We start from the raw sequence: 14,505 nt of genomic DNA on the forward strand, positions 1-14,505 counted from the left end.
TCGCTGATCTGCCATAACGTGCTCGCTGCAAGTCGAGTACTTATGTAGGTGAGGACTATGATGGATGTGGTACCTGCTCTGCTGAATGTTGGGTGGGAACCAGCGTTTTTTAGGACTATGTACAGGGAGGCAAAAGCCTCCACTAAGACACGGCCCCTGGCATTCGTTGTTGCTGACTCGCATTCCGTTGCCCAGGCGTTGAAGTCCCCAGCTACTAGCGACGGCGAGTGTGCTCTGATGTCATCTGCCAAGTTGTCGATTGTGTCGCTGAACTCTTCGAGTGACCAGCTGGGTGGTAGGTAACAGCTGTATACCCATAGGTCTTTCAGCCTCCCTCGTACGTATCCTTTGGATCTTTTAACTTCGTCTAGGTGCTGTGCCGTTTTGCCGCACATCCAGATTGCCGCTTTCCCCGATTGATCCATGACCCACGTGTTGGATCTCACGGTCTTGTAGGGCCTGCTCAGCAGTGCGAGGTCCGTGTTGAGCTCTGTAACGGATTGGGTGAGAAGGTCTTGGGCCACCCTGCAATGGTTAAGGTTCAGTTGGATGATCCTTAACATTTGAGTTTTCTAACTGCCTCGCGGTACGCTGGGCACTTAAAACTTCCTGAGGCATGGTCCGTGGGGCTACCCGTTTTTTGTGCGCAGAGTATGCAGTGTGGGTCCTTGCTGCAATTTCTGGCCTCATGGTCTCTGCCTCCACATCTAAAGCACGCTCCTCTGTGGTCCTTTTCTTCGGTGCAGTTTACCGAGATGTGCCCACCAGATGGCGACACCATTTGCTTGATACGGCAGTTTACCCAGCCGACCCTTATCTTCCCCATTGCAGCGAGTTTGTTGGCGGCGACTGCATGGAGGGATAGGGTGGCTATCTGCATCCCGCTTCTGGTGGCTCTTAAGGACCTTACCGCGTCCTCGGGGATTTCGGTTACCCCTGTGGCACGCTTCAATGCTTCCAATATCTCTGCCTTCGTTGTTTTCTCGTCTAGATCCATTAACTCGAGCCTTGTTTGTTCGGTCAGGGCCCGTACCACTGCCTTGGCCCCAAGTGCATTTCCGACCGCCGATTTGACCTCCTCCGCGCTGTGACTCGGGGCTTTTTTGAGGCGCAGCAGCAGATCTCCCTTAGCTGTCTTCCTGATGCTTTTCACATCACCGCTCACATGGCTCAGCGTTGCATCTCCTTTCACCGATTTTAATAATTCCGCGTAAGTGATGTTTCCTATGCTCGCTTTCACTACAGCGTCTGGTCGGCGTTTTTTTCGTGGTCTGTTTTTTTCTGGTTCCTACCGAACTGCTGCCAATTGGGGACCGTTGGGTTTCAAGTTCGCGGTCCGCTCGCTCCCGTGGCCTGAACTTCTTCGGCGGTGTCTGCCTCTGTCCTGCTGTTGGTGTTTTTTTTTTTTTTTTTTTTTTTTTTTTGTTGTTGTGTGACTACAGGAAAGCTTCATGCCGACTCAGCCGAAGCCGAAGTGAGGGACTCTAACCGCTCTAAACCCAACCACACCTATCCCGGATCCCGGCGGTACTGTCGCGAGATATTACTTCGCGGGGGGGAGATGCCCGTAGGGCTCTTCTCTTAATAATCTCCTTTATCCTTTATCTCCTTGCATTGCGTGCTCTTTCTTCGCGAAGCAATTTGGTAGCCATAGTTACGGCCATGAATCTAATCGCGGCCCAGTTTCCTTCCGACTTCAGCAGGCATTCTGCCAGGTTTGTCACCGCTGGCATTCTTCCAAGCTTGTTGCTTAGATCCTCTCGATCTTACCGAAATCTTGGACATTCGAAGAAGCAGTGCTCTGCGTCTTCGATGACCCCTGCGCAGACCACGCAGAAGGGGTCGTCCTCGTGCTTAAACCTATGCAGGTAGGCTTTAAAGCAACCGTGTCCTGTCAGCAGTTGTGTCAGGTGATACTCCACTTGTCCATGGCTACGGTTCAGCCAACTCTTCAGGTCTGGGATTAGCCTATGGGTCCATCGCCCTTTGCTGCTGTTCTCCCACAAATCTTGCCATTGCAGGATTGTGCGCTGCCTTAAGGCACCTCTGGTGTCCTGGTCCGTAGTCCCCAGGGTTCGCTGTGCCCTGATTCCTGCGGCTTCTCTTGCCAGCAGATGGATGGGAATCATTCCTGCTACCACTAGTGCGGCGTCTTGGGATACCGTTCTGAATGCGCAACACACCCTCAGGGCACACAGCCTCTGAACTGCGTTGCATTCTCGGGCATATGTTTTATGCTTCATTGCATCAACCCATATTGGTGCAGCGTACATTAGCGTTGAGCCAACTACGCTCGCTAGTAGCTTTCGCCTTGGCTGTTTCGGGCCTCCGGTGTTGGCCATGATGCGGGATAGGGCCACTGCCGTCTTATCTGCTTTGCTGCTTGCATACGCCATGTGATGCTTGAAGCTGAGTCTGTGGTCAATCATGACCCCCAGGTACTTCAGGCTTGGACTGAAGCTAATAGTGCAGTCTCCTACTCGGATCGTGGCCGTCTCCACTACTTTCCTGCTGCTTATGAGCACCGCCTCCGTTTTGTGGGTGGCTAATGAGAGATCCCTCCCTGATAGCCATGTTCTGGCTCTCTCTACCGCGTCGTTGCAGATTTCTTCCGCCGCTTCTTTCTGTTTTGCCACTACGACTATTGCTATGTCGTCGGCAAAGCCTATCACCGTGGCGCCCATTGGCATATCCATCTTGAGGATTCCATCATACATGATGTTCCACAGCAGCGGGCCGAGGACCGATGCTTGGGGAACTCCTCCAGTGATTTGGTGCTCACGTGTCCCCTTATCCGTCTCATATATGAGCACTCGGTCTCTTAGGTAGTCCGCGATGATATTCTGCAGATACGGCGGTACTTGAAAGTTTCTCAATTCTTCTAGTATGTGATCCCAATTGGCAGAGTTGAATGCATTTTGGACATCGAGTGTTGCCACTATGCAATACTCTTTTGTCCCGTACATCCATCGGGTGCCATCGATAGCTCGCTTTGCTATCTCACATACCTCGCCGATTGCGTCCACCGTGGACCTCCCTTTGCGAAACCCGTGCTGTCTCGGTGAGAGCTGACGCGTTACTGCCTTCTCCAGCCTGGTGTGGATTATGCGCTCGAGGATCTTACCCACTGTGTCGAGCATGCAGAGTGGTCTATAGGATGATGGCTCCTCGGTCGGCTTGTTCCCCTTGGGTAAGAGGACTAGCCGCTGTCGCTTCCATGGTCTGGGGAAGGTCCTTTCGGACATGCACGAATTTAATAAATCCACGTACATTTGTGGATTGGTCTCAATAGCCGTGCGGAGAACGGCATTTGGGACCCCATCAGGTCCTGGTGCTTTTCCGTTCTTGATCCGTTGTAGAGCTTCAAGGACTTCTGCTCCCGTGGTGGCTTCTATTTCAGGTGGCGGTATTCTATCCATCACCCTCTGGGCTGCCACTTTCTCTGGAAATAGGGTTTCTACTATGTTAACCAGCAGATCTGCACACATTGGTGGCGGGGGACTGAACACTCTCAGTCTCTTCATTACCAGCCTGTATGCGTAGCCCCAAGGGTTCGCATATGCATCATCACAGAGCTTTTCGAAGCATTTGCGCTTGGCATCCTTGATCTGCCTCTTCAACGAACGCTCGAACGCTGGTATAGTCGTCTTTTCCGCTGGCACTCCTGCCTGGCGCTACCTATTGCAGCGTTCCACCAATACGCCTGCGGTTGTTCAGGCTTCTTCTTTTCCTTAGCATGGAGGCATCACATGCTTCCAGCGTATGTATAGCCAGTTGGCTTGCTCTCTCTTCAGCCGTACCGTTGGTCTCGTAGTCCTCAAACATGGCCCGGACCATATCCGGATCTAGCGTTTCGGTCTTATAACCGATCTGCTTGCCGATGAACGGGTTAGGTGCGCCCGCTTCCTGGATTTCACATATGAGGGCTTGGTGGTCACTCCCGGTGTATAAGCCACTAACTTCCGACGTTGTCCTGCGGCTGAGGCTGCTGCTCACGAACTTAAGGTCTATTATAGACCCCGTTCCAGCTCTGCCGAACGTCTGCTGTGTGCCTGTGCTCAGCAGTACGGCATCCAACGTCGCAAAGCATTCTAAGAGCGCCTGTCCCCTTGGGTTTGTTCTCGGGCATCCCCACTCCGTCGCCCAAGCGTTGAAATCGCCGGCTATGAGCGTAGGGTGTTTTTCCCGCGCATCTTCAGCAATCCTTTCCAGTGCCTGCGTCGCCTTCTGTAGGCTGAGGCTCGGGGGCAGGTAGCAGCTATATATGTGCACTCCATTTATCCGGGCTCTGGCGAATCCGTCTCCGACGTATGTTTGCAGTAGTTGCTGTGTGGGACTCGCACAGCTCCATATCGCTGCCTTCTTGCTCGAGTCAGCAATCCACCCTCTCGAGTTGCGATTCCGGTATTGCTCGCTTATGACTGCTACATCAATACGGTGCTCCCTTATGGTCTGGTCCAGCAGCTGCTGTGCCATCTCGCAGTGGTTGAGGTTTAGTTGGATGATTTTCATCTATCCTTCATTTGCTGCATCGCCTTTTGGTACTCTTACAATTAGGCGCGATGTGGCCAAACTCCATGCACTTGTAGCATTTTCGGGGAGTTGACTTGGGTCGTATTCTGCAATACCCCCACCCCAGGCGAATTCTTCCTTTCTTCAGGAGGGGCTTTGCTATAGCCGGTGGAACTTTCAGAGTCAGGGTCTGCGTGCTCCTATAGGCTGGTCTGATGGAGATGGCTGCGGCCTCGCAGATTTCCACCCCTGCCTGCGCTTTGAGTTCCGCTAGGACTTCCTCTTGGGTGGACACTTCGTCTATGTCCCTTACCTCCAAGATGACAGTTTCGGTAAGACTCCTTACTTCAACCGTGCTTCCTAGCGCTTCCTTGACTGCTGCCTGCATCTCGTGGGTCTCGTTCTCGGGTCCGCCGATTTTTCCAGCATCAGCAACAGCTCTCCTTTTGCTGTGCGTCGCACCCCTTGCACCGATTGCCCTAGCTTTTTAAGACTTGGCTCTGTCTTAACCTTCCTTAAAATGTCTGCATATGAGACAGTGCTGGTGGCGGCGATGACTATTGCATCGCTGCGTGGCGGTATTGGTCGTTGATGCTGCTTTGGCTTTGGCCTTTGCCTAGCTACGACCTTCACCCACCCCAGCTCTCGATCTTTGGGGCGTCCTCCGGTCCCTTGCGAGCTACGGCGTCCCTCATTTGGCCTTCCTGCGGCTTCTTCTCCGTTTTTTTTTACTTGTTGGGTCCATGTTTTGGCTTCTTCGGCCTTGGGGACGGGGACGGGTGGGTGGTGTTCCTGGGCTCTGGCCGTGCCCTCTTTCCCGCCCTCTCCGTCACTGCCGGCTGTGTAACCTTGGCTACAGCCTGCTCCGCATAGATCGCCTGCCAGCACGATTCCAACGCTCGCTGCAGATATTCGATCTCATCCACCAGATCCCTCATTGGGTTCGTGATGGACCTCTTTGGGAGCACCATCAGCTTCCTCAACTCTCTGGACTTTTGGCCCAAGCTCGCCAAATGCGCCATGGCCCTCTGCTTCGGGTCTGCTTGCTCCTCTTGGGGCGCTGCTTCCACTCCACTGCTTCCGCCGGCTGGTTTGGCGATCGCGCCAGAGCATTTTTCCGGCGAAAGGGATTCTCCTCATCCCAGGCGAATGAGCTTGTCAGCGGAGTGCTGCAAGCCGCAGCTTGTTCCCGCTGATCGCTCATCTCCGATCTGGCCGTTGATCTGGCAACTCCGGTTGCTGTGGCCGCGCCCTCTATTGGCCAGACGCTGTCGTTTTCCAGCACTTAGCTCCGTGCCTCCAGTCAGCAGTTCTTCCGTCGTTATCCAACACCACTTGCGGTGTGCTTGGCCAATTTTGCCAAAAAACAAAAAGAAGGCAGCAACCAACAAGTGGCGCCAAGAATCACAGCGAAGAAGAATAGGAAAACAGGCACTTACCTGCTGTTCCTTCCCCCCTTCGGCCTAGGGCTCGACGGCGTCCCACTGGGATTTCGGCCAGTACTATTGGCCAGGTGGTATATTCTTGATCAGCATCAATAGCCGAGTCGATTGAGCCCTGTCTGTCTGTCCGTCCGTCCGTCTGTCCGTATGTCCGTCTGTCCGTCCCCTTCAGCGCCTAGTGCTCAAAGACTATAAGAGCTAGAGCAACGTTGTTTTGGATCCAGACTTCTGTGATATGTCACTGCTACAAAAATATTTCAAAACTTCGCCCCGCCCACTTCCGCCCCCACAAAGGACGAAAATCTGTGGCATCCACATTTTTCAAGGTACGATAAAACCGCAGAATCGTAGAGGATGACTATTTGTTCTAGAGTGTAAAATCTCAACCAGATCGTATAATTATTATAGCCAGAATCAAGAAAACAATTTCATTCTTTCTCGCTCTGTCTCTCTCTAATCTCTAATCTCAACCAGATCGTATAATTATTATAGCCAGAATCAAGAAAACAATTTCATTCTTTCTCGCTCTGTCTCTCTCTAACACACAGGTTTCATGGTCGGCTTTGCCAATTACAAAATATGAGTTCAAGGATCTCAGAACCTATAAGAGCCAGAGCAACCAAATTTGGTATCCACACTCCTGTGATATCGGACCTTGACCGTTTCGTGTCCAAATTTCGCCACACCCCCTTCCGCCCCCCAAAGGACGAAAATCTGGGGCATCCACAAATCTCAGAGACTATTAAGGCTAGAGTAACCAAATTTGGTATCCGCACTTCTGTTAGATCTCACTATAAAACGTATATCTCTGAAAAATTCGCCCCACCCCCTTCCGCCCCCACAAAGGACGAAAATCTGTTACATCCACAATATTGCAGATTCGAGAAAACTAAAAACGCAGAATCATAGATAACGACCATATCTATCAGATTGCTGAATCTGGATCAGATCAGATTATAGCCAAAAGGAAAAAATCAATTTTCAGTGGCTACGCAGCGCCCGACGTCACGCTCAGACTGATTTTCTGTCTCTCTCGCACGCACTCTTTGTCGTGTCGTTTAATATTAGCTGCGTCTGCCGGAGGAGAGCCATACTGACTAAGTATCGGGTATAACTGTAGAGTTGCGGTGTCCGCAGCAACTCACAACGTTCCCCCTCGTTTTTATTTTTTTTTTTATTCATAGTAAAAATAGGATATATACATATATATAAAAAATAAGAATATAAAAGTTAAAAATAAAAATATATAGCATATACATATATATGGGCCAGACTTGCGGGACTGCCGTGAAGCATTGCTTCACAAGGCTGGCTAGCCTATTACGGCCGCTCGTTTCGTGTGCGTTCAAGCCGCCTCAATTCCGAAGCGATTTCTGCTGCAAGACTGCATATCGCCGTCCAATTTGCTTGGTTTTCCAGCATCTTTGGTACCAAACCTTCCACTGTAATGGGCACCCCTAGGGTGCCTTCTGCTCGCCTGCGGTCCTCTCAGAATCTGACGCATGCGGTCAGGACATGCTCCGCATTTTCTATTATTCCGCAGCAGCTGCACAGCCCATCTTCCTCGTGGCCAAAGCGGTGGAGGTACTCTTTAAAGCACCCGTGGCCGCTGAGAACTTGTGTCAGCGAGAACGTAAGTTCTCCATGCCGCCGATTCATCCATGCTGCAATGTTGGGGATTAGTCGGTGGGTCCAACGGCCGGTTTCAGCATTATCCCATCAGAGTTGCCAGCTCTCAAGACATTCAGCCCTCGCCCTGGTCTTAACCGTTCTAGCGTCTGCCTGTGTGTTGGCGGCCTTTCTTCCCTTGTGGATTTCGCTGGCTTCCTTCGCTGCGAGCTCTACTGGTGGTACGCCGAGCTGACCCGCAGGGCTCCGAGTCTGAAGTCCGACTCAATGCCCTTAGTGTAGCTCCTGGTCCTCGTGGCCTGGGCCCATATTGGCGCTGCGTATAGTATGGATGACTTGGCAACGTTAAATAACAGTCTCCTACTCGTTGACTTTGGGCCTCTGTGGTTCAGCATCATGCGTGAAACCGCCATGACTACGCCGCGTGCCTTCTGGTGTGCGTGCTGCAGGTGCTCTCTAAACGACAGCCTGGTGTCCAGCATAACTCCCAGGTATCTAATCGCTCGTTTTGAGGTAATTGAGGCTCCTCCTACGGTTATCCTCGCCGTCTCCACCTGTTTCCTGCTACTGATGAGAACCGCTTCCGTCTTGTGCTCGGCTAGCTTGAGCCCTGCCAGGTCTAGCCAGTCGCTTATGATTCCGATTGCCTCGTTCATACAGCTCTCGGTCTCCGCCAGGGTTTTCTTCGTGACCGTCACCGCGACATCGTCAGCGAATCCCACGATTTCGACTCCTTGCTGGAAGTTGAGGCGAAGAATTCCATCTTACATGGTATTCCACATTAGAGGTCCCAGTACAGATCCTTGTGGGACTCCTCCCGTGATGGAGTATGACCGAGGGCCATCTTCCGTGTCGTAAATCAGCCATCTGTTATCCAGGTTGTCACTGACCATCGCCTGTAGATATCCGGGGATTTCGAGTGTGCGCCGGGAGGACATTATCCTGCTCCAGGATGCCGAGTTAAATGCGTTTTTCACGTCCAGTGTTGCCACCAGACAGTATTTTTTGGCCCCGCCGAGCCATCGTGTGCCTTCCAAGGCCTTTCTGGCAGTGCCGCACACCTTGTCTAGCGCATCCAAGGTAGAGCGAGCTTTCCTAAAGCCGTACTGGCTGTCGGCGAGTCCACCAGCGGCCTCGATTGCCTCCGTTAACCTTGCACTGATTATGCTTTCCAGCATCTTACCTGCGCCGTCCAGGAGGCAGATAGGCGTGTATGCCGATGGGTCCTCCGTGTCTTTCCCAGGTTTTGGTATCAGCACCAGCTTTTGCTTCTTCCATCTTCCAGGAAAGCATCCATCTGTGAGGCATTTGGTATAGGTCTGCGCAAAGATCATTGGGTGCAGGCTAATAGCCAGCTTGAGGGCCCGATTTGGGATGCCGTCTGGTCCTGGTGCCTTGCAGTTTGGCACTCTCTTTACTAGTTCTGCCAACTCTTGCGGGGTCACTGGGGGTACTTGGTGTCCCGTACTCGTGATCCTGTCTACCTGCGTGTCCTGCGCTGGGAATAGGTGCTTGACAATTGCCTCCATTTTTTCCGCTCCCGTTGGTGCCGCGTGCTTGAATGCGCCGGTCTTCTTCATGACCACCTTGTAGGCCTTACTCCAGAGATCTCAGAAACTTCGTTTTTTACTATTTTTGATTTCCTTCTTCAGTGCCTTCCTTCTTCGGGTGTAGATTTCCTTGAGAGCCTGAAAGTCTGCTGTTCCGCGGGATCTGTGGTATGCTCTTCTGGCGCCTATGCATGCGTGGCGGGCCTCCTCGATTACCTGGTTCCACCAGTATACCGGCCTATGGCCTTTAAATGGTTTGCTGAGCTCCATGCTAGCTTTGCACGCCCTTTCGAGTTGTCCCATGACTTGTGCCACTAGATCGTCTTCGCCTTCCACCTCGGCTAGTCCTGCTAGGGCTGCCCTGAAGGCTGGTGTGTTCAGCGTGTTTTCTTTGTAGTGCCCCCCTCGTAGCGATACTCTGGGTGGCTCTTCTGGTCTGGATACTGCAGAGGATAGCGTTGTGGTCGCTCGCGGTGTACTGCTCGCTGATCTGCCATAACGTGCTCGCTGCAAGTCGAGTACTTATGTAGGTGAGGTCTATGATGGATGTGGTACCTGCTCTGCTGATTGCTGTGATGGAACAAGCGTTTTTTAGGACTATGTCCAGGGAGGCAAAAGCCTCCACTAAGACACGGCCCCTGGCATTCGTTGTTGCTGACTCCCATTCCGTTGCCCAGGCGTTGAAGTCCCCAGCTACTAGCGACGGCGAGTGTGCTCTGATGTCATCTGCCAAGTTGTCGATTGTGTCGCTGAACTCTTGGAGTGACCAGCTGGGTGGTAGGTAACAGCTGTATACCCATAGGTCTTTCAGCCTCCCTCGTACGTATCCTTTGGATCTTTTAACTTCGTCTAGGTGCTGTGCCGTTTTGCCGCACATCCAGATTGCCGCTTTCCCCGATTGATCCATGACCCACGTGTTGGATCTCACGGTCTTGTAGGGCTTGCTCAGCAGTGCGAAGTCCGTGTTGAGCTATGTAACGGATTGGGTGAGAAGGTCTTGGGCCACCCTGCAATGGTTAAGGTTCAGTTGGATGATCCTTAACATTTGAGTTTTCTAACTGCCTCGCGGTACGCTGGGCACTTAAAACTTCCTGAGGCATGGTCCGTGGGGCTACCCGTTTTTTGTGCGCAGAGTATGCAGTGTGGGTCCTTGCTGCAATTTCTGGCCTCATGGTCTCTGCCTCTACATGGTCTCTTAGGTAGTCCGCGATGATATTCTGCAGATACGGCGGTACTTGAAAGTTTCTCAATTCTTCTATTATGTGATCCCAATTGGCAGAGTTGAATGCATTTTGGACATCGAGTGTTGCCACTATGCAATACTCTTTTGTCCCGTACATCCATCGGGTGCCATCGATAGCTCGCTTTGCTATCTCACATACCTCGCCGATTGCGTCCACCGTGGACCTCCCTTTGCGAAACCCGTGCTGTCTCGGTGAGAGCTGACGCGTTACTGCCTTCTCCAGCCTGGTGTGGATTATGCGCTCGAGGATCTTACCCACTGTGTCGAGCATGCAGAGTGGTCTATAGGATGATGGCTCTTCGGTCGGCTTGTTCCCCTTGGGTAAGAGGACTAGCCGCTGTCGCTTCCATGGTCTGGGGAAGGTCCCTTCGGACATGCACGAATTGAATAAATCCACGTACATTTGTGGATTGGTCTCAATAGCCGTGCGGAGAACGGCATTTGGGACCCCATCAGGTCCTGGTGCTTTTCCGTTCTTGATCCGTTGTAGAGCTTCGAGGACTTCTGCTCCCGTGGTGGCTTCTATTTCAGGTGGCGGTATTCTATCCATCACCCTCTGTGCTGCCACTTTCTCTGGAAATAGGGTTTCTACTATGTTAACCAGCAGATCTGCACACATTGGTGGCGGGGGACTGAACACTCGCAGTCTCTTCATTACCAGCCTGTATGCGTAGCCCCAAGGGCTCGCATCTGCATCATCACAGAGCTTTTCGAAGCATTTGCGCTTGGCATCCTTGATCTGCCTCTTCAAGCAGCGTCTGCTTTCCTTATATTCTCCTTGGAGCCTCTCGAATTCCGGGGCACCTCTCGAACGCTGGTATAGTCGTCTTTTCCGCTGGCACTCCTGCCTGGCGCTACCTATTGCAGCGTTCCACCTATACGTTGGCCTGCGGTTGTTCAGGCTTCTTCTTTTCCTTAGCATGGAGGCATCACATGCTTCCAGCGTATAACCCTGCTGAGTTTTGTCTTGAATCATAATGCTTAACTAATGCAACCTCACGACGTTTTTCTACATTCTCCATTGTTTTACCGTAAACGGCATTAACCATTAATTTGTAAAAGTTTATCTCAAATTCATTGCTAGCTAATTTTCTAAGAGATGTATTGAGGTCAATATAAGGTTTCAGCCAACAGGACTGATTAAATAATAAAACTCTAGATATTTTTTCTAAAATCATACCTTGCTCTATACATAACTGTAGCTGCTTCAAATGGATTATATAGTTCTTTTTATCACTTAAGTCAGCTATTAGTTTTGTCTGCTTTCCTCCTGGTGGAATCTTATTTTCGGGGCAAAAAGGTAAACTATTATGCTTATTATGAATATCATCAGGATATCGCATAACTACTTCTAAAATATATCCAACATCACTAGATGCCGATATGCTAAGAACGTTGAAAGATGAAATTTCATCGTTACTTAGAAATTTAAAATTAGAAAATGGAAGGGGTTGACTCATAGCCCATCCATATAAGTTGTTGGCGTCAATATATGAAAGGAAATTTATGGGTTCGGTAGGCTTAAATTTATTATTTAAATATTTGTTATTTGCTGTTGCAATCCGTTGAGTACATTGGGTCAACCCTCCACGAACAGCAGTTTTTAAAAAATTATAAATTTCAGGATCACTAACAAGTTCTAATTCTACCCTTGTGTATTTTAACATTGCATCCCATGAAACTGAAGGAGCAGTAACATAATTAATGGGGTCTAACCTGTACACTCGGGAACAAAGACTCCTAAAATTCTTAAATACATCAGCAAGAATTAAAACATCGCTTTCCAAATATAATTTTAAATAATCTCTAATAGATTAGCAATTAAATGCGCTCCAAACCTTCTGAGCAAAGTTGTAGTCTTCAACACTACATTCCTCATCATTCAGTGAATTATAAAAATTATCTCGCGAAGGAAGCAGGGATTCATCAAATTTTTCAAAACTATCCAAATAATCATAGGGAAATACTCCCTTTCGTCGTAGCATATCAAATTTTTCACCTTGATATTTAGTTTTCAAAATTTTAAAATTCGCTATGTTCATATAACTAGCGAGTTTTTCTAAGCTTGAATTTAAAAATCTATTTGAATCTATATATCTAATTTTATATTGATGAAGATAAGATTCATCGAGCTTAAAAATTTGAGTTAACGCAATATATAACTCTTTATTGCAAGGAATGGGTCTTAGTTCATCTTTTATTGACGTAACAAATAAATGTATATCATAACGAGACAAGTTATAAAAAACTACCGGGAAAAAGGGATCGCTTAATCTAAATGTCTGTTTACACAGCTTATGAATAGGCCCAACATATTGTCCTGTAAACTGATCAAAGAATTTTTCTCGATCATCATCAGAAATTTGTTTCTCGCAGGCATAGCAATCACCGTGTTCCTGATAATCCTCATCCCAAATGTTAAACTGATAGATTGGATTTTAATAGGACTTCCAGTACTTCTCATAAAGTCCATCGGTTTTCATCCTAAGTGCTTGACAAAATTTTTGGATACAATCCGGTCCTGAAATAACGAAATCATAATGTTTATGAGTTTATTGCCTTTGCTGGAATGTTAAAATATTTACCTTCGTATGTCCACATCTCATTTAGATATTCATTGTATTTATGTACAATATAAAATGATGCTGCACATGCTGTATGCCTCTGTGCCATAGTAGTTGATGATTTTGATGGATCATTAAGATTTATATGGTAATTTTCCAAAAACTGCTTCGATGTCAGCATAAATTACTACTGGTGGAGATAGTTTTTTAGAAAAACTTTTGAATACAGTTTTGGTATTAGGTTCAGGATACAAAGCAGCAACTTTTCCACACTCTTTAGTGTCATGTATAGTATTTGTTGTACTATAAAATTGCAAGCAGTTCTCGCAAAAATATGCAGTATTATGGGATTTACTATGTTGTGAATAACATAATTTTCTCATGCACGTTATATATGCATAATGCATCATTTGCATATTATCACTATTAATTCCAAGCAAGTTTATGTGGTGAGTCCGAATTTTCTTAGTCCTCACTGTGGGTCCCACAACGTTTTTTCCATTCTCATCGACTTCATAAACATTGATGCTAAAATCCTCATTTGCTGATTCGAATCGCTTGATTCCTTTGCTTGTTATTGGAAACTCAATTCCGGAAAAATTTAATCTTACTCCTTCATAATAAATGATGTCTTGCCGTATGTTTCCGCATCGATAGGATGATGGTATTGTTAACTTATCTCGGGAAATTTTTTTTAATGCTGCTGTTTGATATATAGTTTTAAGGTGTTTTCCATAGGTTAATGATGCTAAAACACACCACTTGAAACAAAAATCATCATCATTTTTAACATTTATGAGTGCATTTCGTGACTTAATTTTTTTGGGAGCTTGGATAAACCTGTTTGCAGCGATATGCTCTAGTTTTATCATGGTAAGTTCAAAATATTTAAAACACTTTATTGCCCAACCTGAATCCTTCTCCTGGAATTCACTGCTGAGAGTTATCAAATTTTCTATGGTATCATTTAGATGATCACCAATCAGCTCGTTTTCATATATTGGTTTGTATGGAGTAATGAAATGCTTCATTGTTTCTGTTTAGCTTTCATCATCAGTGTTTTTAACGTATAATCCATATACTTTTAAATTGTATTTTATGGATCTGTAATCACTTATGCAGTGACGCAATAAATTGATAATATCATTTTTGCAATCATGAAAAAACTCTTTTAAATCAATCTGCTCACTTTTATTTGAGTGAACACGATATGATTTTAAAGGAAATCGCGACTCCGTTGAAATTAAAATAACGTTTTCATTTTCCTCTAGTTGAGCTGCTCTTGCATTCTTATGTTTGTACGACATCATATGGCGTCTTTCCCTAGACGAAGGGTAACTTTCACCGCAAATTGAACAGTCAATAATCCTTAGTTCCATCGGAGTATCCAATCGAGGCCGTTTTGAAGCTCCTGACGTTGAAGGACCTTGAAGATCACTTGAATTAGATCCTTTGCTCATAAGAATCTCAAAAGCATTCCTAGGTCCCAAGCATGCTTCATAATGACTTTCAAAATCTATTAAGTCGATGGGCTTAGAGCAAAGGTCACACGCCACATTATTACG

The 14,505-nt window shown here is 48.0% G+C and overlaps 1 long non-coding RNA gene across 1 annotated transcript; it reads right to left on the reverse strand.

Moving 5' to 3' along the window:
* Nucleotides 1-12,817: 12,817 nt before the first annotated feature.
* Nucleotides 12,818-13,004, reverse strand: LOC117194104. The gene is made up of 2 exons (XR_004474746.1): nt 12,962-13,004; nt 12,818-12,897 (listed from the first exon to the last, which is right to left on the reverse strand). It is a non-coding gene; the product is annotated as an uncharacterized LOC117194104 (long non-coding RNA).
* Between the last annotated feature and the right edge of the window lie 1,501 nt (nt 13,005-14,505).

Source organism: Drosophila miranda (genome assembly GCF_003369915.1).
Source record: "Drosophila miranda strain MSH22 chromosome Y unlocalized genomic scaffold, D.miranda_PacBio2.1 Contig_Y2_pilon, whole genome shotgun sequence".
NCBI classification, from domain to species: Eukaryota; Metazoa; Arthropoda; class Insecta; order Diptera; family Drosophilidae; genus Drosophila; species Drosophila miranda.